The sequence below is a fragment of the Macrobrachium rosenbergii genome, chromosome 59, assembly GCF_040412425.1.
Source record: "Macrobrachium rosenbergii isolate ZJJX-2024 chromosome 59, ASM4041242v1, whole genome shotgun sequence".
NCBI classification, from domain to species: Eukaryota; Metazoa; Arthropoda; class Malacostraca; order Decapoda; family Palaemonidae; genus Macrobrachium; species Macrobrachium rosenbergii.
Genome location: NC_089799.1, coordinates 38691657 through 38719105, shown reverse-complemented (window position 1 = coordinate 38719105; position 27449 = coordinate 38691657). Strand labels below are relative to the sequence as shown.

At 38.4% G+C, this 27449-nt stretch overlaps 1 protein-coding gene across 10 annotated transcripts in view; it reads right to left on the bottom strand.

The window, feature by feature from the left end:
• Positions 1-27449, bottom strand: part of LOC136837768 (probable ribonuclease ZC3H12B) — a 399714-nt gene that overhangs the window by 56518 nt on the left and 315747 nt on the right. The window contains exon 3 of one of the 10 annotated variants that reach the window (XM_067102698.1): positions 17916-17950. The exons of the other annotated variants lie outside the window; for them this stretch is intronic. The gene's annotated coding sequence lies outside the window, so the exon portion shown is untranslated. The remainder of the gene's footprint in view (positions 1-17915; positions 17951-27449) is intronic. 10 annotated transcript variants of the gene reach the window in all.

Sequence of the window (27449 nt, the reverse complement as noted above, 5' to 3'; positions counted from 1 at the left end):
GACGCACATATATAAATATATACAGTATATATATTTATATATATATATACACTTTATATATTCATATACACAACGTGTGGAAAGGCAGCGCCCTAATAAAGTATGAGAGAGAACCACTAACTCCCCGACGGATGCTTATCAACGCCGCATACATACAGACTGAATAAACAAATAATGGTTATTTTGGACGACGATCACGGAATTAAGGGAATTCAAGGTCGCTGTGTGTGTGTGTGTGTGTGGTTTTAGGATGCCACGTCAGACCGTGCATGGGGCACCACCTGCACGACGAGGTTTCAGAGAAGAAGGATATGATACTATAAACGTATAGTGTTGGTTTTCTGTGAACGCGTATCTGAAAGCTAGACGGGGAGTTGAAGGGTAATGTGGTACTTTGTTATCATTCATCGATATCCTGATACTGGAGATAGCTAATTGAGCGCAGTGTTGAAGGAGCCTCCACGGACAGTGTACTTTTGCGTCCTCTGTAGAGATTAATACTTCAGCATTCACTTGCAGGTCTTACAAAAATAACCACCTGGCAATTGAAAAACTTAAAACTAGGGCTTTTACTGTTCCATTAGGCTGGCTGCCAACCAACTGAAAGGTTGCATAGTACATGAATCAAATATGGATCGGACCTTACGCGACGCCACACATACATACTTGAACAATGAATATCCTCATCATAATTCCTCACTGAACATATATAAGTAGTGATCATATTCCAAATATGCACCTGAAAAGAAACAAACGAAACTTTGGGGACACCAACTTCAATCCTACTCATTCCGAAATTAATCAAAGTCGCGAAAAGGAGTTGCCTGCCAGGGTACATAATGATACAGAAATATAGGTTACATAATACATGTGAGGATTGCTCTGTACAGAAATCTTAACAGTAACCCTTTTTTTCCTGCTGGTCTTTATTTTGGTCAAGGTTAAATTCTTCTGAATCTAAAACCTGATGTTTACGTTCTGAAAACCTGGAACCTTTAAAGCACTAGGTTTTGTCTTACCATAACACAGCAAGTAAGGTTGACTAACCTTTAACGGTTCTATACCTGTACGGTACAGGGTTGCGCTCTATTTCTTCATTTCTGGAAAGATATGGCGTGCTCAGCACCCACATATAAATGGGTCCTGGGCGTGCTATAAACTTTCCTCCTGAAACTCCACGTCGCTCTCAAAACATTCTATGTCGTAAACTTGTCAGTCATATTTCATATAATATGCGTCATCTTACAGAGAGCTGCCGTTCGTCTCCTTTCCTTTCACTGATATTCTTCTTTGGTTTCCATTAATCTCACAATAATGTGTTCATGCCAATCTGGACAACACATTCTAATTTCAGCAAAATTTAATTTCAATTTAACAGCTAGGATTTCCTAAAAAATTGCAGCTACTCCACATCCTATCTATATAGTCTCAGAATACGTAAAATTCGAGTGCCTGTCATTTATCCCCAGGATTACGACTTGCACAACGAAATTCGCAAAGAACTTAGTCATGTTTTGAATTTATTCGCGAATTTCTTTTCTTCAAAACCAATTTAACGAGAGCAAAACAACAAATATAAATGAATAAATAAATCTTGAACTTATACTTTTCCGGAAGATTCACAGAACAATGATCGATGAGGAACAAAAAGATCGGCTGAATAAACACGGGACGGGTATTGTCGAGTGCAATATAAGTTTCCTCTTTGATTATCGAGATTTTCTATTCTAGAGCTATTCTAGACGCACGAAGGATTACCGTGCAAGTCACAGAAACAAGGTATGCCCTTGACACATACCAGGAACTCTTATACTAAAATAAGATAAGAACTTACCAGGTTTTGACTCACTGGTCCAAGGGCAAATACGATTCTTGCTGGACAAACCAAGATTTTTAAATACCTACAGGCTGGCTGGGAGCTATAGACGATTCTGTTGCCCTAAATATTAAATGTATGTACATGTCAATTATGCGAACATTTATGAAAATATCAATTTAGTGACCTTCGAAACTCTGAAATAAAATAATTTGCAAGGGAACTATTAGAGTGCATAGGACAAAGTTACAAATCAAATCTGAAAAGAGAATTGAGTTGGCTGCTTGGTTTTGCTTCAGATAATTCTTCAGACCTTGGGTTTCAAAAGTAGCCCTGATTCTCTATTAGCCGATGAGCAATTTTGGCATTCTATATTTAGCAACATACATAGATATTAATCTGTGTGTGTGTGTGTGTGTGTGTGTGTGTGTGTGTGTGTGTGTGTGTGTGTGTGTGAGATGGTGCAGTGAAGAGGAGAATGGAACTCGGTTCACTTTCTCAAACACATTCCGGGAGCAAGAAGCCGGATTGAAACCCATAGAAAGTTTTTTCTCTCCCCTCTCTCTCTCTCTCTCTACACATTCTGTAACGACTATTTACTATTTCGACAGCGAATAGTAGGGAACGGGGAAGGCAGAAGGAAGGATGAAGAGGGAATCAGACCTGGAATGAATAGGACAACAAACGTCCAATAATGTTTACCAAGTCTAATGACACTGCTGCCTTCAAAAGAAAATCCTCAAGAAGTCTTGGAGGAGGAGGAGGAGGAGGAGGAGGAGGAGGAGGAGGAGGAGGAGGAGGAGGAGGAGGAGGAGGAGTGACTATTTTTAGACTCGACGCGTGCTATGAGGGTCAAACGAGGGGTCAGATCTCCAAACAGGGATCTTCTGAAAAGGATTCGGTGTTGTTACAGAGACTCGGTCCTTGAGGGATCGCACTGAATGACCCTTTTCAACCGATCGTTATAGTGCCTTATCTACTTGACGTCTGATGACGCTCTGGTATGTAAGACAACCGCAGGCCATGCAATGAACTGGACCTACCTATCGGGTGGTGAAAAACGGATGATGCCGCGATTAAACCAAATCTTTAATATCTATACGTGCTTACCCCATACAACTGGGAAAAAAGCGCGTTAAAAGAAGAAGAAGAAGAAGACTTCACCTATTTCATTTAAGGGGTCTAAGAAAGCCTTTACAACTTCTATCGAGAAACTGCAATCATTGTTCGATGTATCTTTTACCCAGGAGGCTGTGTCAGGAAAATGAGAAAAAAAATTTCATTCTCCTCACCTGACATTTAAGCAAATGTATCTAACATGAAGTCAACGCGAGTAATCCAATACGTACCAATTACGTATAAAATCTAAAATCCGCGTAAAGGAAAGAAAAGAACCGGTTAAAATATACGAAAGTCGGTAGGGACAAGAATTAAACAAATAAATATTTTTGCATAAACAGACATACATATATATCCACAAATATCAACTATTGCTAATACTGTTATCATTATTCAGAAGATGAACCTTATTCATACGGAACAAGCACACGGGAACCATTGACTTGAAATTGAAGCTTCCAAAGAATACGGTGTTCATTCGAAAGAAGTAACAGAAAGTAAAGGAGAATACAGAGAGAGGAGATCAGTTATTAGAAAAACAGATAAATCAACAAATTAGTAAATAAATAAAATGTAAGTAAACTATTGAAATGCAAGGAGAATTGTATTAAGGTAGTAATGCATCGCATCTTCGCCTGCACTTCTGAAGTTCCAATTGCATGACTGACTCTTGTTACAATCCTCATTTCTTGAGAGCATCAGAGTTCCAGCAGCTAAGTTCATTTGAAGTTAATTGTCAGCGATCTGGATAATCAGATTTTCTTTCGACAATTCCCTGACAAAATAGATAGTCAACTTTCCTAAGGCGTGAGGAAGTTCCGAATCTACATTAGCTGCTCTCGGCAGGAAAACGGGATCAGGAATCAACTGTGAATGAGGAAAGATCTCAGATAAGATACAATTTATGAAGAACTGACAAACAAGAGTGGCTTTACGGAGAACTAAGATAACAGTCACGGCTATGTTTACCCATTAACTTACGAATAGGGAGTGAACATTTTCACAGCAAAATTTCCCGTTCATACACTTACACAGGTACGTGTGAGTGCATACGGGCGCGCTTTCACATACACGCAAGACGCGACATTAAGTAAACGTATCTAGTAAGAAACATCGTAACATTCAATTAAGGAGCCACAACTCACTCTTTAAAAAAGTAGACCTACAACGGAACAGAAGAAAGCAACTTCACATAAAAACAACAACGCTAATGAGAACAAAATATCTTCGCCAAGAAGTCAGTCGCAACAGTATCCCGTAGCGGATGACCTCGAAAATAAACCGGATTTACGTAAACCAGGATACAAAAATATCAACGGAAGACGAGAAAGAAGGACTGAGGGAGAGACACAGGACCCTTATAGAAACCATTCATCACAATACGTTTGAACTTAAAAGGAGAATCGCTCCTCAGACAGGTAGACAGATGTACAAAGCCAACGAGACAATATTGAGATTTAACCAGCTGGAATAATTATGAGACTATTCAGGATTCAGCCTAAAGAAGAAAGCTGCCACAGATCCGGCTTTCTACAGTCTCGGTCTCCCCCAACCCCGCCGACGGCACCCAGTCCCCGAAATCTCCGCCCTGGTCGTAGTAGCGTGGCGGCACTCATACAATTTTCACTCGCGAAATCCAATCCATCCTTGGGTTCCACGAACAATTTTCACACCCATCATTCGTTAAGCAAAGGGAATAAAGGACGGTTATCTTGCCTTAAGGGGCCGGACAGAGATAGCGACTGGAATTTACCAGGACCACAGAAAACACCAAATATCAAGTTATTGGACTAGAAATATGGCGGAGTGAAGCACTGTCCTTGATAACACGGGGGTAATGTGCTTACACGCCCGTAAATACATAAAACCTTCGATTCCATAAAATTACTTATTCACACTGAGTCGCATATTTTGGTTGTGGGTATCTAATGTACCACTTGAAAAGCATTCAGGGTCAAAAACTGAGAAAAGTCTATATCCTCGTTCAAGACACCTCGCCTAATGTTTATTAAAGGAAGGGAGTTACTTTCCATTAATAAACATAACGCAAAGAATGAATAGCGTACTGATATGGTCAGACAAACATATATATATATATATATATATATATATATATATATATATATATATATATATATATATATATATATATATATATATATATGTATATATATATATATATATATATATAATATATATATAATATATATATATGTATATATATGAATGTATATATATATATATATATATATATATATATATATATATATATATATATATATATATATATATATATATATATACTCTGTATATATGTCACAGCCAGGCTGTAAAGGGAGAATGGTTTGGACTCCTTGGTTATTAATGACTGTTCTTATCTTATTGAGATATTCTTTTTACTTATTCACAACCGTATATAATCATCATCACTAATAATATCAGCTAGATTATCGTCATCACTCTGCTAATAGTACAAATAAATCTTAGCCATATGCCTTTCCCATGCTGTTTTTCAGGTTTTACTAGCCACCTCACAATACACACACACACACACACACACACACACACACACACGCTCAGATTGTAAACAGTTCCAGCAAGAGTTCTGACAAAACTTTTGTTTTATATATGTTTTTGGATTAATTCAACCTTGACTCCCTAAAATGATCATGGACACCATATGTTATGCACGATAAACTTTTGAGCACCGATTCTTAATGAACCATATACAGCGCGCGCAAAAAAAAAAAAAAAAAAAAAAAAAAAAAAATTCTCCAACTACCTTCAATGATGCCACGGCCTTAGGGTAACTTCAAGATTGTTATTGACAAACCCAAAGTTAATCAAATTGACTTCGAACAAAACAGAACAAAGATTTTCCTTAGATAATTAAACAAGAAATACAATCATTAATGTGAACAAATACATAACCAACATCCGGCGTTGAAACATTCCTTACGTGTAGTTAAATATGGCACGATAAAAAATGTATAACTGTAAGTATAAATATACCTCGTGAGTCACAGACACACTTTAAAGAGAAATACCTAAATATATTTCCGACATGTTAGTCTTACCTGGTATTCTCTCTCCGATTATCTACACGCACACACATATACATGCATACGTATGTATGTATGTATGTATGTATTATGTATATATATATGTATGTATATATATACATACATTCCCATACACACACATATGTGTCTGTGTAAATATAAATATATAAACTAAACTCTGACGTGGCCAAATTATGATCCAAGGCGCAGTCCGTAAGATTCGGTGTTGATCCAAATCCCATCCCGCTAGACCCCCCAAAATCTACGAACCGGTCCTTGCCTAAAGAACAACCTTCCTAGGAGGATTTTACGAATCCCTCCGTAAGTTTTAACGACGTCAACCGAATTGACGGACAGGTAATCAACCCGCGAGAAAAACAACTTCTTCGTGGGAAAAAATGGCCTTGAGCCTTAAAACATGCCAAAAATTATCTTTGCTTCGTCAGCGCGATGAATTTAACCTTAATCGAACCGTCATATTTTATGCATTTTCTTTCGCTTCCTTCTTTTCTTTTCTTTAAGCACAGCAACAGGCGAAGAGTGGTCATGCAAATCCTTTCAAGATGAGCAGAATCACGTCGCAGTTGCAGACAAAGGAATCCACACAACAAGCGGATGTAGCAGAGAGAGAGAGAGAGAGAGAGAGAGAGAGAGAGAGAGAGAGAGAGAGAGAATGTGGAAGGGAGGCCGAGGAGATTTTATCTGCAAATGTGAGAATAATATGACATTTTCCTACAAAAAAAAAAATTTACACGTCATTTGTGTTTAAAACACTGCGGATTACTCGTCTACGTTTACAGGCAGACATTTCTTGAAATCAAAGAAAATTAAATTAAAATGCTACTTTATTTACACTGCCCAGGGCATTATTTACATTGCTTAAGCCACCAACACGCATTATTACATGATGAAAATTTTTATCTATGAATATAAACAAACACACGCACGCGCGCTAAGGCTATTACTCAGCTTTCTAACAATGCATTTGACGGAGACTAGGGAACGCGTAATTTGACTTTCGGGTCCATTTTTAATGGGGATATGCGCAGATGAATGTCATGACGTTAATTCGCTTGGAAGACAAGCAGTGCTGTCACCCAATCCCACAGAAGTTGGCCATACGTTATTAGCAGCCCGAGGGCAACGTCATGAAAGAGATATTTTCGTTCACACTTTTCTTAGTCACAAGATGATAACCGCGCTCGCCCTTAGTTTCAAACTCGAACGCAGACAACTGGCACCAGCCACTGCTAAATATCGTCTGTTCTCTTGTGGAATTATAACTAAGCTGAATGTCCCAACGGCGAGCGAGTTCAACACTGACATCAGCGGCCAACGTGTCATAAAAAGTCAGTAAGTTAAATTAGTCTGTCGCGGTATTTACTATAACCTATAGGGCCAAGTTTTCCACAACTGAGCAGTGACACTTCTTCATGACAAGAAACACAGCCGTATCTAGGATTAATGGAAGGCGCTTCATCATATCCAGGGAAATTACCATAAATGCACAATGACGTTGCCAATCCTTATTAATAGAATGGCCAACTACTACTCTATCTGCTAATAAACAAGAACAGCAAACCCTTAAATTGATTCTATATTACCAGGAATGTATGTGCTCTCTAAAGAAGAAAATATTCAGATATATATATATATATATATATATATATATATATATATATATATATATATATATATTAAATATAAAAATGCAAAGATGACTATAATTTGCAATGCAACAAGGAATCCATTTCATTCAAATGATACTTCACGTCCAAATTATAAACTACAATTTCGACGTCCATCCACATTCTACTTTACCCACTGAACCCACCCAAGGTATCCATTTACGGTTAATTACCCAGCAAAAGACCCTCATTACAATTCGCAACTCATCAACCCTTGTCAAACCAAGGAACACCCGACAGGAAGCGGCCGTTAACACAACAAATCCTCATTAGTGAAGAACACCCGCGCGGTGAAGATGCATTATATGCTGTCACTGAAATTCAATGGCCACGCTAACTGCATATACTCTGTCAAGCGAACAGTTAAACAGCAATCTCACGGTGGTTGCAGGTTCTCTCAACAAACTTACGCGCCACATTAGATAGAAGGCGTTCTGAAGTTATGCGCCTAACAAACTATCATAATCTAGGACAGACAGCAAAAGTATATGCATATATACATATACAGTGTGTGTGTGTGTATATATATATATTTCCGAAGGTCGGCATACTATATAGAGGACAAGATTGAGCGACGGCTTATATAAAATGTAAATGTGGAATATATAATCGGTAGACTACCGTTGCTTCAAAGGGAAAACTAAATAAAGACTGCGTTTTATATACTTAGAAAAATTTATTCACCAAGCTCCTTCCACCCAAAATGGTGCCGGGGCCAGAAGTCTTTTGGCATGAGGGTGCATACTCCAGGAACTTAACCTTGGCTACGACCCCCATAGCCAGTTAACTGCCAGGTGCATAACTTAATGCTTACGTCAAAGCGGCGAAACTGGTTTCCAATGGATCATGTCTCTCTGCCTGTCCTTGACCAAGGCTGCTATCAAGAATACCATGAAGTACACATACATACATGCAAATATATATACACACACATATACTGTACATACATACATACATGCATACAACACACACACGTATATATATATATATATATATATATATATATATATATATATATATATATATATATATATATATATATATATGGAGAAAGAAAAAATACAACTAGGAGCAACAATTACAGGTACATCCAGATTCGAACAATATTACATCTGGGATCGAAAGTGAAAAGAAATATTTACCCAAACAATCACACCAACGGGGCGTCGTCTATGATTGTGAAATAGCGTTCGGCGTGAGACAACAATCCACTCTCTAATGACGAAGTGGTGTCCTCCTCCTGAAAGTCCTGATTTGCTTTCGCAGCGTTTGTTAATTCTTCCCCCGTCCCCTACACGTCAGAGCAATCACAACGCAAAATAAAATCACACGGCCATAACTTCCTGGAGCCACGTTTGCCGTGTGTCCTTAATAGCATAGTACAACACAGAAGTGTTCCAGGCCCCAGCGTGAAATACCGCTTTGTCCATTGAATACAACTTATGATACTGTGATATTATGACGCAGTATAATATTCTGATGTCAATGACATACTCCCAGGAAGGAACTTCATTCTGTAGAAGTGTATAACCGTCAGCAGGTGTGGCAAAACGGTAAGTTTTCTTATATCTGGAAGATTATCATCAAATACAAAAAAGTAAGGATACAAGATGAACAGATAAAAAATGCTCGCGTCCCATTCAAAATCGTACATAACCTAGAAGGGAGGTCCTCTGCCAACGACAAACCACGTGACAGATGACCAAGTACATTACGCACAATACAAAGGGCCACGGGAATGCTGCTGTAACATTCAGTCATAATATAAATTAACACAAGGCCATTTTACAACCTGATATTTCCATTTTTTTGATAACAAGAAATAAAAACACCGCGAAATTCATGAACCCTGATAACAGCATCGCTACCCCCGCCCTCGCTAGTCACCATTAACCACTGTAACTATTCACTTAAAATTACAATGAAGATAGCGTCAAGTGTGAGCTACAATCGCTGACATCGATGATAGTTACAAAATTTTGGTGTTCCTCATGGTGGTGTTTTTTGCCCACTATAATTTATATTTTATCCGCATGGCATTTGGATTGGCTTTGAAAATTTGCTTATTACATATGCAGATGATGCTACTCTATTTGTATCGATCACAGCTCCTCAGAATAGACACGTGGTTTCCATATCTCTCAACAGGTGTTTAGCTGAACTTAATGCATGTGAAAAGCTTATTGGTCACAAGGATTTTATGAATTACCGTACACAGTAAATGTTTGATTAATAGGTGTGGCTAAAGGCATTCTGAAGAACCTTGAGAGGATGATTAGCTGTTGACTGGCACGTTTCCTAATTAGTAAAACTGTATACATCAGGTATTCTCAAGACGTGAGGGCTTCCCTGCCTCGCAACAAGACTTTGTTGCACTGGATAATCCTGATGGGTTCTGGAGCTTGGTCTTCAAGACCTAAATTTCATAATCAATCAATCAACAAGACTTTGTGAGTGCGTTCGCAAGAAATGTCCAGGTCAGTAGGAGCGTTTCTTTTGGGCGGAGTCCCAGGGTGTGAAGGGATTAGTTATCACACAAATGATCATTCGAAGGCCAACACTGAAGATTATTAAAAGTCTTCGCTGAAGACTTTGTGGTTCGAGATCTGTCGATTAAGACTATGAACATTGCTGTTTGGAGGTAGGAACCCTATTTGATTTCCCAAACTGTAGATTGTTTCTTTCATTTAACATATGTCTCACTTGTGTCAAGCATTTATTACATTGTGTGTACTTTATAAGTAACATGGGAGGAATTCCCACATTTTTATTTTTATGCATTTGTTTAACAAGGGTTTTATTTGACTTCTTCAGATGTTTTGCTGAGGAAGAGGTGAAAATGTACTTATTGGGAATATACTGGACTGACTTATTTTGACCTATTGTGGGATAACGATGTAGAGAATAATTAGTTAAATATGATGGACTTTAATATGTCTGATCGGTTGGTGAACATTATAATTCCATTTTACTTCACCTCTTGTTTCTTGCAATCCAGTTATGTCAGATTTTTGTGAAATAAATTAAGAGAGAGAGAGAATGCGGGTGTGTATTACCAATAGCCTTTTTGATGCGGTCGCTATCAACCTACCAATAGATGGGACTTCTCGACTTTGTGGAAAAAGGTAAGCAAGGAAATTTCCTCTTGACTGTGTAACACATGTTGCAAATTACGGAGATGAAGCTGAACCCTAAAAAAACTTAGGAGTATAATTGTTAGTACGACCAGGACATTTGATAACAACCAAAATCTCTTACTGGACACTTTCATTAACTATCTGCAACTCACTCCGAATTCCAAGTATCATTCTTGGCTGCATACGCACTCCCACTTATCTCTTCTTCAGTTTCACAAATAATCGGTATTGAGAGAAAGTCTTTCCAGAATAATTTCTCTATCCGGATGTCACTATTAATCTCAGACACTGGCCTTTTCAAATCGCCTACTGTTTATCTAATAATTCTTGGTATCCTTTGAATTCATATCTACCCAGACTAGAACATCAACCAAGTAGTACTTTATTAATTTATGCAGTTAACCCTGACATTCTTGCTTTTTTTCTGCGAGGCTCAATACCAGTTTTTTCTCATAGTTTTTTTTTTTTTTTACCAGCTGTGACCAAATGCAATGATCATTCTACTCGTGCCGCTCATGAGTCTCATTTCAGATAAAAATCTCTTCTTGTTTCCCGCTGCTTAATCAAACTTAATACTCTGCAGGGAAATTACTTAACTATAACCTAAATACAAATACCAGTAGTTATATCAATCACTAGTTCTTCATTGGAGGGGTGGGCAGAGCTCTTGGCTAGCACGCTGCTGGCCCAGCGTTCGAGTCTCCGACCGGCCAATGAAGAATTAGAGGAATTTACTTCTGGTGACAGAAATTCATTTCTCGTCATAATATGGTTCGGATTCCACAATAAGCTGTAGGTCCCGTTGCTAGGTAACCAGTTGGTTCTTAGCCACGTAAAATAAACCTAATCCTTCGGGTCAGCCGTAGGAGAGCTATTAATCAGCTCAGTGGTCTGGTTAAACTAAGATATACTTAACTTTTATTTACATCTATCACTTGTTAATCAGCTCAGCGGTCTGGTTAAACTAAGATATACTTAACTTTTATTTATATCTATCATTTCATACAGATAATATAAAGTGAAACAAACGGTTATTGAAAAGAGAAAATACAATTAACAGCCACATGCCCAGGGTATAGAACGCTGAAGTGGGCCAACAAAGGCAACTGTCCGCAGGTTTGCGGTTTTGCACACTTGCGAGATGTCAGTCACTCTTTCTGAACAATTCAAGACTGAGACAAAAGTCAGCACACAATATAAAATCGACAAGATTCTGAAACATACAGATCGAATCGATACGAATGCGCCATACAATGACCTCGCATGCAAATTCAGTTATACCTAATCACATTTTGTTGTTTGACCTCCTACAGAGTACGGGTTGCACTCACAGAGAGAGAGAGAGAGAGAGAGAGAGAGAACAGATTATCACTACCAGTGAATTCAATATGGCGAAATAAACAAACTGATAACAACAACAGTGGAAGTCCGATGACGCGCAACACGTAGCATTAAGAAAGTTCTTCATAGAATCGCACCCACATTCATACGTCACAGTAACAGAAGGAACCGGAGAAAAGACGCGCGTCGCTAATTCGCATTAAAGACAATGGTCTGGTGACGTCAAAAGTTACAAGTAGGGCCCTTACCCGTCCCTCTTCAGGACACATCGACCCAGGAAGCCCAAGGAGCTAAGGAGCGGGAAGGGTAGCTGCTGCTTCTTCTTCTTCTTCTTCTTCTTCTTCTTCTTCTTCCTTCCCTCTCAACCTGACTGTTATTCTTTTTCGTTTCCAACCAGCCAGTCCATTTTCTAAATGGAGAGAAGACCTTCCCTTATGCGTCGCACGGCATCACATTTGAATGTATGGGCGTCAACAAATGGACAAATCAGAGGAAAATAAGTCAAACAAGGAAAAGTTATGAATTTGTGCCAATTTTGAAAATCTAACCTTATTACGAGGTCATTGGTTAAAAAAAAAAAAAAATACGGTAAAAAAAATCGTCTGGAGAAACTCCCTACAAATGAACAAAAAATCCACCACTTCATTGTTTATAACAAGAGGATAACATACTACTGACTATCAAATAAAGACCGACAGAGTACCACGTAAACAAATGCAGAAACAAGCTGGGGAATTTACACAGATATTTGATACCTGACACCAAACTTGATTTCTGGAGGCACTGAGAGGGAAAGCACGAAAGATCTCGCTGGTCTCTTCACTCGTTCAAGGTGACTTGATACGTCAGAGAAGAGCCTCCAGATTTCAAGATCAACGAACCAACCAGTGGGTTACGACACTTCACGGAACGAAAGATTACAGCATTCGACTTGATTCTGTTTGTTCGACCCTCAGCTGAAGCGAGTTATACTAAAGCGTTTATTGCAGGCAGCTTTCCTACTTTCAAGGAGTGATGTCCGACTGAAAATTTCTAAAGTCCACGATATGTAATCTGGAATTATGGCCACCTACAGCTTGCAGCCTTGTAAATGTCTTTAGATTTCGGGGAACCATATCACTTTCATGTGTCAAATCATACATGCAATGAGGAAACGGAACAACAGTGAGGGAAATAAAAACATGATTTCGACAGATCTTATCACTTTAAATCGGAATTAAAATTGCAAAATAACTGTACAGTCCATCAATGCCTTCTGGGAAAAAACCTTAATGAACGCCCGGAAATTGATGAGGTCATTACATGATACTAAAGGTGGTGGAGAGCCCAAACGCTACTGCGCTCTTGACGAATGCGCTAAGCAGCAACGCTGAGTGATTTTCACGGTGTGAGAACTTGGCATCTACAGTACAACCTCTCCCTACTTACTACGGTTAACATACGTGACCCTATATACCGTGCAACTTGAGTTACTGCAACAAAAACAAACAACTAAGTGGCCTAGGCTTTCCCATATTCCGGGGAATCTCTCTCTCTCTCTCTCTCTCTCTCTCTCTCTCTCTCTCTCTCAAAATTAAATCGTAAAACTATCTGCAAGAGTCTTTCTTATTTTTGTGTACACACGCCAGTTGTGTATATTTCACTCTTTGGTTTCTAGTTAACAAACGAATAATAAAGTGAGAGGAAAACGTCATATTTAGAACTTTATGGTAGAAGGTTTGAGAATACTAAATCAGATTTAATTTATGGGGCGTGCGAGTACAAGAAATGAATCCCAGTAGTAAAATAAGGATTCACTGAACCGGCAGCAAAACATGAATAAAGATCAGATATAGACATGCTGCACTAGCCTAGTCATAAAAATATTCAAATACTGAAGACTACAAAACATTATTAAAGTTCACTTCATGAAAGATCAGAGGAAACTTTTTATTAATCTAAAGTAAACTTGTAACTACAATTTTAGACGACTCTTATTCTCAAATAATGTCGATTTTCGCTTGGGCTAACCGCCTGGTTTTTGGAATCTAACCATATCTGTGAGAGAGGGGTAGATTCCGACTGATTTCAAACTCACCACCATATGTAATTGTTAAAACAAACAGTGCCCTCCTAACTTCTCGAATTCTTCACACTTTTTGGATACGCTTGTCACTGCAAAGCCTGAAATCCAAATGCCAGAATAGGAAGCAATTCTGGCGTCCGTAGCAGGATTCGAACTCGCATCCGGAGTATCAGAATGAGGTCTCGGTATTTGGATCTCAGACTTTGTAGTGACAAGCGTATCCAAAAAGTGTGAAGAATTCGAGAAGTTAAGTTGCTGTGGTCAAGGTCTATAGACCTTGGCTGTGGTTACTACAACTGCATGCGTATCTGGTGAAAGTGACCAGTAGATTGTGCATCATCACAGGTGTATTTTTGTCGTCTTCGTAGCAGAACGCGTGAGGGCTTCCTCGCTGAACCGCTCCGTACGTCGGTTCGAATCCTGCTATGGAAGACGAAAGATTATTTGTTTATATTTCTTGCTTGGATATAAGCTTGTATTGAGAAGCCTATTAAAAAAACGGGTTAAGAAATAGAGACTTCGAAGAAGTCGTTGTGGCTATTAAAAGAACACACATAGAACTGGTAAAAGTTGCAATATATTCTTTTTATATTATCCGATTCTGTGTACACTTTCTCTTTGGAAACAAACATAAAAATATGATATAAAATTGAACAGGTATTCCAACAGGTTAAGCCAATAATTGACTGACTGATGGATAAGATTTATTACCAAATTGGCCACAGCAACTAAAATGGTACTCGTCGCTAAAAATACTCCCGTGGGCTAGAAATAAACCTATCTAAGACATTACAGGAACAATGACAAGCCCTGGGGATCCGACAATCTATTGCTCCCGTGCCGGAGAAATACCTCGGAGCTGTAGTTTACAGGAAAATAAAAATGGCCGAGAGCAAAAGGGAAATATGAACATCATTGATCTTCGGAACATATGCATTTCATTTTCGGTTATCACTAAAAAAACCCATTAGCTGAAATTTCAGCTTTAAAAATCATTTTCATATATTAACAGTAACAGCTGTTATCCATTCCCAAGGGTAGGCTACACAGTGGTTCAATGAACGCGGAACCGTTCCCCGTATTCGCCCGAGCGATGACTGTTAAACTAATTCTGCGTCCGACACGCTCGTTCCCATCACGCAATATCTCACAAAAACTATAACCACGATTTGTAACCGTTGAGAATGGAGCTACTTTAACGTGTAGAGTGAGGTCACGCTTGCTTCCAAGAGCGCCTTTCAGTTAACTTCCGTTACAGTTCCTTTGGCGAACACAGTACAGTGCGCAGCGGCAGGCCCACAAGAAAGCAAATAAATTGAAATGAAGGGAGGCACAGTAACCAGCTTAATTCGGAGTTTCGGTACGCTCTATGGTCTGCAGTCACCAGCGAGAGGGATTTCAAACTTTGTTGCGTCACGTAAATGCGCTCAAGCTCGCCAGAAGTACTTGACTAGGCTCCGTGGCTCTACTGTACAGTAGGGGGGACTGACACACCGCCTTGATCCAGGCATATCTGCTCCGTCGTTCTTCATCCGAGTAAAAGAACCAGGGGAATTCTCCAAGCCTTGTTCATCCAGGCAGGAAATGTTTGGTAATCCTGCATGCTACATATCCTACACCGTCTAGTTATAAATATTATTATCTGTGAAGGTCCTGCAGATAGGGACACTACATGAGGCAAAATGACGCACTAATGTTTCATAGTGAAGCTTATGTAGATTATAACTACAAAATATTCAAATTTTCAAAACTTTACTACAGAGATATGCACAAAGTAACTTTACTTCTAACTCCTCCATCACTATGATTCAACGATGGTTATGAAAAAGGATTGTGAACCTGAATATATGAAATAAGCCTTTATTACAATCTGCTGTTACTTGCCACACAAAATCATGGTCATTTTAATATCTTCCTACGGCAAAGTCCTCATTCGCAGAACGAAGTACACTGATTAGTTTTTCGGGAATTATTTAGCCTGCGAGAACAATCTTGTAAAAAAAGAAGAAAAAAAAAAAAATACTTGCGTGCTGACACACCAAGGAAACGTCACTCAATGACGCCTACACATGATGGTAGCACTTGTTCCTACAAAAGGACAAGAAACGACACAGGCTGCCGCTCGCCTCTCAGTGCAGGAGCACTGAAAGAGGCATCGGAGAGCAACGAGTGTTTATATTTAGCGACAAAGGGCACCATCATCACCGTACAAGGAGTATTCTACAAAGCGACGCCAAAGAAAGGGGTTGGAAATGTTTATGAAGACGGATCAGCGGTGGAGTTTCAAGCGACAATGCGAGGACAAAAGAAGGAATGTCCTTGCATCGCAAAAAAAGCTCAACTAAATAAATAAATACAAAAGGACGACCAACGAAAACAGACAGGACCAATACGGAATGATGAAACTATGTTACACGACGGAGCGCATACCTCCAACTTTAATTCCATTCTTCAATTTTATCGTCACTCACTGTTTATCTTGTTTATCTTGTAGGGGGACAAGGGAACTCAAGGAACTGAAAGCAAGAAATGACTACCTGGAGAATGCAAGCATAAACTTGCACTTTATGTGTATGTATATAGACACACATATATATATAAATAGAATAAATTACATATTGTATACATAACTTTTATATATATATATATATATATATATATATATATATATATATATATATATATATATATATATATATATATATATATATAAAGTATATATATTACACATAAATATATGTACAGCTCTATGTAAGTTATATATATATATATATATATATATATATATATATACACATATATATAAATATATATACTCAGAAATTCACTTGGTTTCTTGAGTAGTCCACGACTGTAGAATTAACAAAGGTAAAAAGAGTAGACAACAGATGACGACGCACTTTCTTGCCAATGTCACACCAGGAAAAGGTGAGGTAACTGAACATGAAAATAGCGTTCGTGACCCCATTCATTTTGAGTATGATTCAGTATCAATATAAAAAGTCAACAGCGAAGTGTTTGTTGTTAAGTAGGTAATACGCTTACTTCATCCACATCCTAAACAGGAACTTTCGACCTATATCTTATTGAGTTTTTTAAGAATTCCCACGTTCTATCCAGACATGGACAGCAGGTTTGACATTAGCATGGACAGGTAACTCATGAGTAAGAGTCAACTCCTCCACCCATGCCAACCCCAGTGAGGATATACTTTTTCCACCTGAACCGGTTATTGTTCGGAGGCCGTAACAAATCTCGAGTTGAAATGAGACAACTACCCTCAGACTTTCTGGGCTGAGGTAACTATTATTAAATTACAATTTCCTGGCTCTACGTTCTGCCTTGTGAGGCGTCTTGCTTGTTCTCTGGACGGATCGAAGAATTGTACACTGGGGTGTCATCACATCAATGAAAGGTTCCAATTTCCGTTCCATAAAATAAATAAATACCATTCGTCCACTCATGACACAAAGCTAGGGCAATGGTGGGAAAAATACACGAAAGCTCAACCAAATCCAGCGTCGAACGGTGAATCTGACCTTAAGTCTGGACTCCGCTCTACTGTACTGCACAATTTCTTTAATGATATCAAAGACCTGTGTCACACCAATTTCTCTTGCATTATATCCAACACAGAAACAGCAAATGTCGAATAACCCACAATTATATAGATAGAGGTCTACTTACAATGTAGTTTAGTGCATGCGTCGTTCTCAACTCACCTGAAAAGAGAGATACACAATTAACTGAATTGCAATATACGGTTAGGCGAGAGAGAGAGAGAGAGAGAGAGAGAGAGAGAGAGAGAGAGAGAGAGAGAGAGAGAGAGAGAGGGTAATGAGCCTTGGCTTGGAAGATTAAACTGATGTGTTTCAAAGTAACGAATGTTAGATTAAATTGTCAACTCGAGTTGCAATCTTCGGTCCAACACTCTTTTGAACAAGCGTTGAAACGAAGAAAAGCCAGCACTCCAGAGGGGTCGTTTTGCCCAGGATTAAGAAAGAAATGGGTTAGGTTTTGGTGCCCTGACGTAAAAACAAAAACAAAGGAAGGCCGACATTCTTCAATAAGTTCATTAGGAGGCCCTGGGACCGACATACAAGGATTACAAAACCTAAAAATCCAGAAAAATTCCGAGATATAAATAGCTGACAGGATATCCGCGTACATTTGACGTGGGTAAAATCTGACATTATGGGGAAATGCTAAAACTAATCATTTCCAGCAAGCGACTCACACTAAAGAACGCCTATCAGCACATCCGGCATGACGGAAATGATTACATTACTCTCGCCGAAGAGGAAATTTACAGAGCTGTCAATAATGATCGCTAGTGTTTGTTTCAATTAAGTAAACTCATTCTACCAATTTACTTTATAAAGTGTTGGCGCTTTCGATAAAGTTCCCTTTCCATAAAGTTTCTTTTCCCGCGTTCTTTGAAAATTAAATCATACAAAAATGATCAGAAAAATATGATAGAAATTTACAGATGAATACTCTGACTTCAAAATCTTTTAACACGAAGGCATTGTCAGCCTCGCCATTTCCTCTCTACAACAACCGTAGCCAAGGACCTTGGGACATCGTATCAAAAATGGGACACACTCCATCTACAACAAGATCTTTGTGTCGTCAATACTTGAGAGACTACACATCTTCTAAGGCATCAAACATGACTTCATAACATCTAAGTACCGGTGGCGTGCTAAATGAAAAGATTTTCAAACATATTAACAATTAACAGCGAGGATACGCACACCTCGATAAATGCTGCACATTCTAAATACGTATTTGACACTTAAACGAGTATACAGAACTAGGAAACTCGCATTAACAAAAAAATGTTTGTCTCTCAGCTATGTCATGCAAAGTGCCATTAACATAAACTCATAAATCAATTCAAAACAAGCTAACTTTTTGTGTACATAGCGCACGAAAGAGCATGTCAGCGCGCACGTGTGTGATATGAGAACTTGCAAGTCAACCAGTTGGACCATTTTTTGTTCTTTCCAACAAAAAATATGAACTGACTTTTTGCTGTTGTCATATTTGCGTGTTCTTCATTAAACGCGCTCAAGGGACAGCGGACCACTGCAGAAACAAAGGAAAAAATTGGTAGTTGACTCTGACTTATGCACACAGGATCCCACAAAACATACTAATGGTAAGAGTAAATATTTATCTGAAGTAAACAGTATCCATACAAAAAGAAAAAGATTTCCTAATCTCTTTACATTCTGCAACACAGAAAAACTCGAGCGCGCTCTTAAAAGTATCAACGGCGGATTAAATATGCAAAAGACATGCTACGAGCGTCAGCGTGTTTGTATATGGAAATTACCGCTGCGCTGCACAAACACGCCGTCATTTCAACCCCTCTCGAGTAACATCATAAGAACAGCGCCCCTTGCGCAAAACTAAAGTTAACTATACAGCAATTAATTATGAAAGCAATTCTGCATGCAAGACTTTTACCTCTGGAATAAAATACGGACAGTCGTGTTTATTCAAAGACTCGTCGAGATACTGGAACGTGTCTCTTGGAAGATATGACCAGGAGCGGGTTCCATTCCGTAGGTGGCAAATGACGGCCTTGCTAAGCCAGTGAGAAAAGCAAATGGGTCTGTCCATCTCCCCGTCTGATGCGCCGCAGCGCTTTTCATCTTCACCACTCAGGCCTCGCCTTGACCTTTTCGAAGTCTGGGATGCATGGCCGATGTTTCTGTACCCCTAGGAAATTAGTTCCCGGGGGACCTCTAAAAAATATTTTAAATATCTGTCGTGTCTGTCTACTTCTTCCACCGCCCCCACCCGCCTTTTCCCTTTCGTGTACATCAAGATCATTGGCTTCCCAAGGAAAAAATAAGAAAATCTGTGTCAGGTTCAATACGAGAACGCTAACAAGACTTGAGATACACCCGAATAAAGACAAGGAAGAGATCAGGGGGCCGAGTAGTGATGGTTTGGAGGTGATGGTGGGGAGGGCGCTAAGGATCGCTATTACGGGCTAGTGACGCAATGCCGACCACCAGCAGGACAGTGGACTGGTGTTAGAACAAGGAGAGGTGAAGTAAGAGGAGGTGGAGGTGGAGGAGGAGGAGGAGGAGGAGGAGGAGGACATCGCACCAAGACGACTCAAGAGGGAAGGGCTAAGGATATATAACATAGGTTAGCAACGCAGAAGAAGGATTCCTCTCCACCAAGGCTAAATGTCAAGTCGGTCACCCAATCCTTTTCTATTTATTTTGTCTTATCTGACCACCATCTCCAGCCTCTTACTTGGGGTAGAATTTCAAGGGGCAACCAGGGTGGCGAGGAGGGGGGTGGGGGGGGGACACATAACAACAACACAAACATACATCAATAGATTAATGCAACAGATAATTAACGAGACAGAGAATGACTGAAGCACGGATTGTGAACCATATACTAAAGAATGGGAAAGTTATGTCACAAAATTATACTACATCATAAAACATAACAACGTGTGATTAAGCTACATTAAAAGAAATGTGAGGTATCATTAGCGTGCCAGAGAACTAAGCAGTACTGAAGCTTTTATGCTACGCCCTCAATTAATGCAAATACAATATTCCCCAAAGTGCATGTTTATGATAACTCTAACAATAAAAATATTCATGATTATGTATTTTCCTTTCATTAACCATAAATTATTCCTGAGTCCCAAACACGAGCTTTACAACCCTAAAGACTGAGCATAAAATTAAGCTCTGTAAATGATCCTGCTGGATGTCAGATGTAAAAATATATACTTAGGAGCTGAGCAGAAGAAAGGAAATGCAGACAACATCCTGGCCACAAAGTATTAAAGTAGCAGAAAATGATATAGCAAATAGAGTTAGTTATCTAGCAGCAATGTGGATATGTATACTACTGTATAAGTTAAACTCGGTAAGATTTCAAGCATGGCCGGCCGGTCGGGGATGGACTCTAGCGGAAAATTCTGAGCCTGTGTGCAGGATATACATAAAAAAGTATGCTGTGAAAGTGCTGACACTATTCCAATGGCTGTCAATTCAACTTTGACAAGATACTAACTGTAGAGAAGGTGAACGTCCTCATTTCTAACGCCTACCAATACCCAAAGGAATGAGCTGGTAGTTACTGTGCTTCCCAAACTAGGAGAATGGAAACAATGGGAATGAAGAGGTGTTTGTGATGACACCTGATCAGAATATAGCAACATTCTACATTTAATAAGTTGCCATATTTTCCTAGAAAAGAAACCATAAACTGGTAGTTTGCGGTGCGATATACATAGAAAAAACAATGGGGAGAAAACAATAAACAGCTGGAAAGAAGCACCACATTCAAACTAATTTTATGTGAAAACCAAAACCAAAAGTATGCTATAAAATGAATTAATATATTTCAGCCTAAAAATTTTCTTTGATGTGGTAGTATGTATTTACTTTAGGGACACTTGCCACACTAAACATTTTGCTAGAATATAACAGTGGCAGCCTGCTTAGTTGGCTCAATGGCCATCCCGACCTTGTAAATCCTCGAATTCAAAATGAATTCCATAACTGGCTGGCTGGCTGTAAGGTATACTTTGTCCCTCGCACAGTAAAACGTCACGAATGACAGTGCGGTCCGAGAGGTACCTGTAATTCTGGCTACGTTGAAAAAAAAAAAAGGACATTACATCTCAAGACATTTGTAGAGAGAGGCTCACCCGACTGAAGAGAGCGCTCTGCACTAAACTGCACTTGAATAACACACCGACAATAATTTCCCCTTTTCGATACTTAGCACTGTCGATCAAATCCGACGATCACAGCTGAAAAGCAGCTGCTTTGAAAAAATGACCTGTAATCGTTTCCGTGTTAACGATATTTCATCATTTTCACGTAACCTTTCAGTATGTACCATTTGCAACTTCTCTTCGCAATGTGATTCGTAATTCATTAACAGCAAACAATAACATCCGTTACGGACTAACCGACAAAGCCATAAGATGCAAAACTCAGAAGAAGAAGAAGAGACCATCGCAATCCAAAAAGGATCAAAACGTGTTCCACAGCTGAGCTACAGAAAGGTATCATTAGCCGAACAAAGGAGAGGCAAGACACACACACAGGAAGGCCAACACAAAAATTCGATTCCGGGTCAAGGAGTATTTCCTTGGTACCTACCTAGCCATCTTCAGTTCCGACGTCCTTCGTGACTGGAACGTGCACAGGGACTAAGAAGTAACGAGGTCTTTCTTTCTCTCTCAATACGTACAATTGTGTCATTACGTGTGTGTCTATATATATATATATATATATATATATATATATATATATATATATATATATATATATATATATATATATATATATATATAAAGGATGTAGCGACCAAAAGGAGGTGGCGTGCCAAAGTACAGTAGTACAACGCTCAATTCACCTTCACTGGGTGGGTGGATTGCAAATGGGTACAACGTCTACTGGTGTCAAGAAAATGGGCATGGGGTTAGCAACTTCATCCCTAAAGATGTATATATATATATATATATATATATATATATATATATATATATATATATATATATATATATATATATATATATATATATATATATATATTACACAAACACACACCTGCATACAAATTTTCCTAATGAATGCCTCCCACCATTAACACTCTTCCCTATGATTATTCTTGTCATATATCCTGTTCCCTTCTTTCTGCCTTTGCGTGGTGATCTGTATTTTCGAACCTCAACTCCAATATGACCGATCATATCAAGAGGAATAAAATAAATCTGACACAGATTATAATGCAGACTGGCTCATATTTCATTTACTGTCGACCTTCATGTTATAAAAAATATGAAAGACAACTAGTAAAAACCCACGTAAAATATGTGTGAGAGAGAGAGAGAGAGAGAGAGAGAGAGAGAGAGAGAGAGAGAGAGAGAGAGAGAGAGAGAGAGTCTGTTGAACGGACAGAGGAGGGGGGCAGCGGAAAACCCAAAAACTGTCCAGTCATGCCATCAGAGATTGCGGTAGGCCTGGCAAACACGCACTACAACACCTCGCTACAGTTCCGCCTACGTATCCGGGACAATAGGAACCTCTCCTACAACATGAGACACTGCACATGCACACAACTTAACTGGCAAAGACGACTAAGTTACAAACTAAAAATCAAAATCTTTTAAATACTAAGTAGCAAGAGGGAGCATGGTAAAATCATAAAAAAAAATGAAGGTACTCAAACATTCTCTCTTGATGAAGCTCCAATATTACCCAGTAATATTCCAGTATTTCTTCTCCACGAGATTGATAAATATTCTTGAAGCTAAACTGATTGTTTTCCTCCTAAGATATGGTTTCTAGGAGTGTAAACCCATTTCCGCTTCCAACTAGAAACACCCCTTGGTGTTCCTCTTCGAGAAACTACTGCATCAACCATAGATACTCTGTTGACTATTTTGTTGGGTACTTTTAATTCTTAATGATTTCAACCTTGTGAGGCAATGGAAAGTTGGTGATCCCTGCCAACATCTGCTCCGCAAAGCTCCTGACATCCCTTAGTGTCCTTTTCCATTCCCGATTAGTTGCTATGAGATTTATTTAGTTCCTATGACAACCATTTGGAGATATCCACATGTATTTGTTGATATACTTTTACTTTAAAAATTACCCCATAATAACAAGTTATCTGCAGCACTAACACTAATAAACTGTTCCTCATTTTGTCTGCAGTCTCTCCCACGCCCTTCCTCAACCATCAAATCCTTCATTGCTCCTACCAACTTCTGCATTCTATTGCCAAGAACAACTCTCAAAATCTTTTCTGGCATTTCATCTACAACATTCTGCAGCTCTATGTAAAATTCATATTTCATTTCTTCACAGAGTTCGTTTTTTTTTTTTTTTTTGTAAATAAGGGAGTGAATCAGTACCTGGAGGTTAGTGCAATGTGCTGGGTCGCAGCAAGGGTAGAGAAGGATGGGGGCTAGCAACCTAGTCAAAAGAACCTGCTGAGGAGGTGAAGTTTAATACCCTGTGGCGCCAACTCCCTATGGGACCAAGGCATACTGTGGATATATAACAACAGCAGATATGATGATAGGAACTTGGGGACAAACTGACTTACACTGAAGTTTTTACGAAGATGTACCAGAAGTGAATGTTCGCACCGAAAAGTGGCATATGCACAACTTCTGACGGAGGATCCCAATATGTTATCCCGTTTCTGTCGCTATTTTGTCAAAAACAGGTTAATACCTTTCTTTAATGCTCCCGAGAAGCTTCATCTCGCTTTCCTAGTAATTTCTGTGGTTGCCTTGCAATTATTCCGCTGCCTTCTGTCCCTCTGTCGTTGAGAGGAAAGGGCACTGGCTGGGTGTTTCGCTGGTTGGCAGTTAAAATCGCCAAGGAGGAATGAATGAATAACTTATCTGGCATCGTAGTTCCCAAAGGACAAGTTTAGTGTTAAGGTCAACCTTCAGACAATATTGCCTCATTACGTCAAATACTTCACATCACACCGGTTAGGGAGGAATAACATTTGCATCTACTCACTGCTGGTGAGGCGGACGAGGGTCAGGCCACTGTTAACATCTACCATTAAGCAGCATTCCTCACTTCACCTCCAAATCACTGGAGAGGGGAATTAACTGCCGGTGTGGCAAAGGAGGGCGTTTCACCACAGTTAGGGTACAACTGGCACTCGCTAGATTGCAAAAGTAAGCAGTTGCATATTTGGTTCTGGTCATTTGATGACTGGTGTGGTCGAGCTGATAAAACATTGGACTGTTTCATTGCCTGACAATTCCAACTGCAAAAGGAGGTTAGTGTTATCGTCTATCTTTGGGTATGGGCTGTCCGAGAACAGCAACCTAAGCTGGTATAAGGCCAGCTAAATCTAGAGTGGAACATCTGTTTTCAGGTAATATTATCTGTTTTTATATATATATATATATATATATATATATATATATATATATATATATATATATATATATATATATATATATATATATATATATATATAATATACATACATACATACATATATATATATATATATATATATATATATATATATATATATATATATATATATATATGTAATACACACACAAAACATATGTATATATATATATAATATATATATATATATATATATATATATATATATATATATATATATATATATATATATATATATATATATATATATATATAAATATATAATATTACCTGAAAACAGATGTTCTTCCACTGTAGTTAGAAAGGTGGTTTCTGCTCACAATAAATGTCAATGTCATTAGCTCACTGGCGAACTATTGCTTGTTGACTCATTATATATATATATATATATATATATATATATATATATATATATATATATATATATATATATATATATATATATATATATATATATATATATATATATATATATATATATATATATATATATATATATATATATATATATATATATAAAACAAAGGTTGCCCATAAAACCACGAAAGTGGGTAGATTTGATATATATATATATATAAAACAAAGGTTGCCCATAAAACCACGAAAGAGGTAGATTTGACAGCGTTTTATTGTGGAACCTACAGTACTGTTTCCCTTCAACAGACAGGGAATAGTAGCTTCCGAAACACAACGCTGTGAAATCTACCGTCTTTCGAGTTTTAGCGTGCAACCTTTATTAGACAGAATTCGGTTATAACAGCAAATTATATATATCTATATATATATATATATATATATATATATATATATATATATATATATATATATATATATATATAAATCTAATTTGAGTCAATAAGCTATAGTCCGTCAGTGAGCTACTGACATTGACATCATTCTGAGCAGAAACCACCTTTCCGGTTAACCTTTACAGCTAAAAACCAAATACCGGTTATTCTTTGGACAAAACAAGATTACGCAGCTGCTTCACCAATGACTCTGGTTGAACTAGGAAATGAGTGTCTCTCGTTTTATACATTCTTTGAAACTGCCTTCCCTGAGTGGATTAAGTTGTCCTGTAGGTATTAAGATGTGAGGAAAAAGCAACTCTTGGATTATTCTCGCCTAAAAATTTACCTTCATCTTCGTTGTCCATCTGTAACCACTATTATACTGACCACGGCAACACATCATCGACTACTTTAAAATCTGAGAGTCTCCTCGTCCGCCTGAATAAAAACATATATTTGCAAAAAATTTTTAGCCCCTTCTAACGAACAAGCTATACTCACGAAAGCAATTAAAACGGGCACTGCACAATGAATTTTACATTAATATAATCTTGATTTTCTTTGGATGAAAAGTAACTGTTTAAAACTAAGCATCATGTCATTTGGTGAGCGCTAACTGATAGCTCGTAACACACCAGTGAGAATTTAACAATTTGACGCACATCACGACCACATCAGAGCACCTGGACTGAAAATGATACGCTAAATAACTACTTTCCAAGAAATAACTAATTTGCGCAATATTAACAAATTCACGGACACCTGACAGAGAACTTGATAACCAGTTAAACAGCGAGGAAAGATCGAGATCAATCATAACTCAAAACAACACTCTCATAACAGCACACAACGAGCTTTCACTGTGACCGAAGTCGATAAAATTGAAACGCTACGTTCACAGCATACGATGCAGCTATGGCAGACTGAAATTAGAAAGCGCAGTCAAAATACACAAACAATATTAAACCGATAGAAGGCAAACATTTAGTCATTTCCTTTTCCTACAGCTCCCTTCACAGATCGTCACGGCACACCGAAAGTACTGATAATACAAAGGGTGGTCTGAAACTACCACAAAATGCCAAATGGGTATGGAAACTGTAATACTAAATTATCGTACATTCCCTCTGGGGAGCTACGCTGTTTAAACGTCAGTCTCAAATACTTCAAATTTAATAATGTACGGTCATCATTATTCATGTTTAGCTGTTCTTCATTTCTTATAGTGTCCAAAATATTCTATAACTTATGTCAATAAAAAGGCTACTCAATTCATACCAATATATATACAGTACAACAGACTGGGAGAGAGAAAGCGTGGATAGCGTAAGCTCGCCCATATCAGGCTCTAAAATCTTTCTGAAAATGACACGAGTGGATGAAGTGTCAATGAGGAAAGGGAACGAGAAAATGCCTCTCTGATCTGCTCGTCTCTTCATGGATTATTCGTTCAAAGTTTCCTGGAACAGACGATAAGC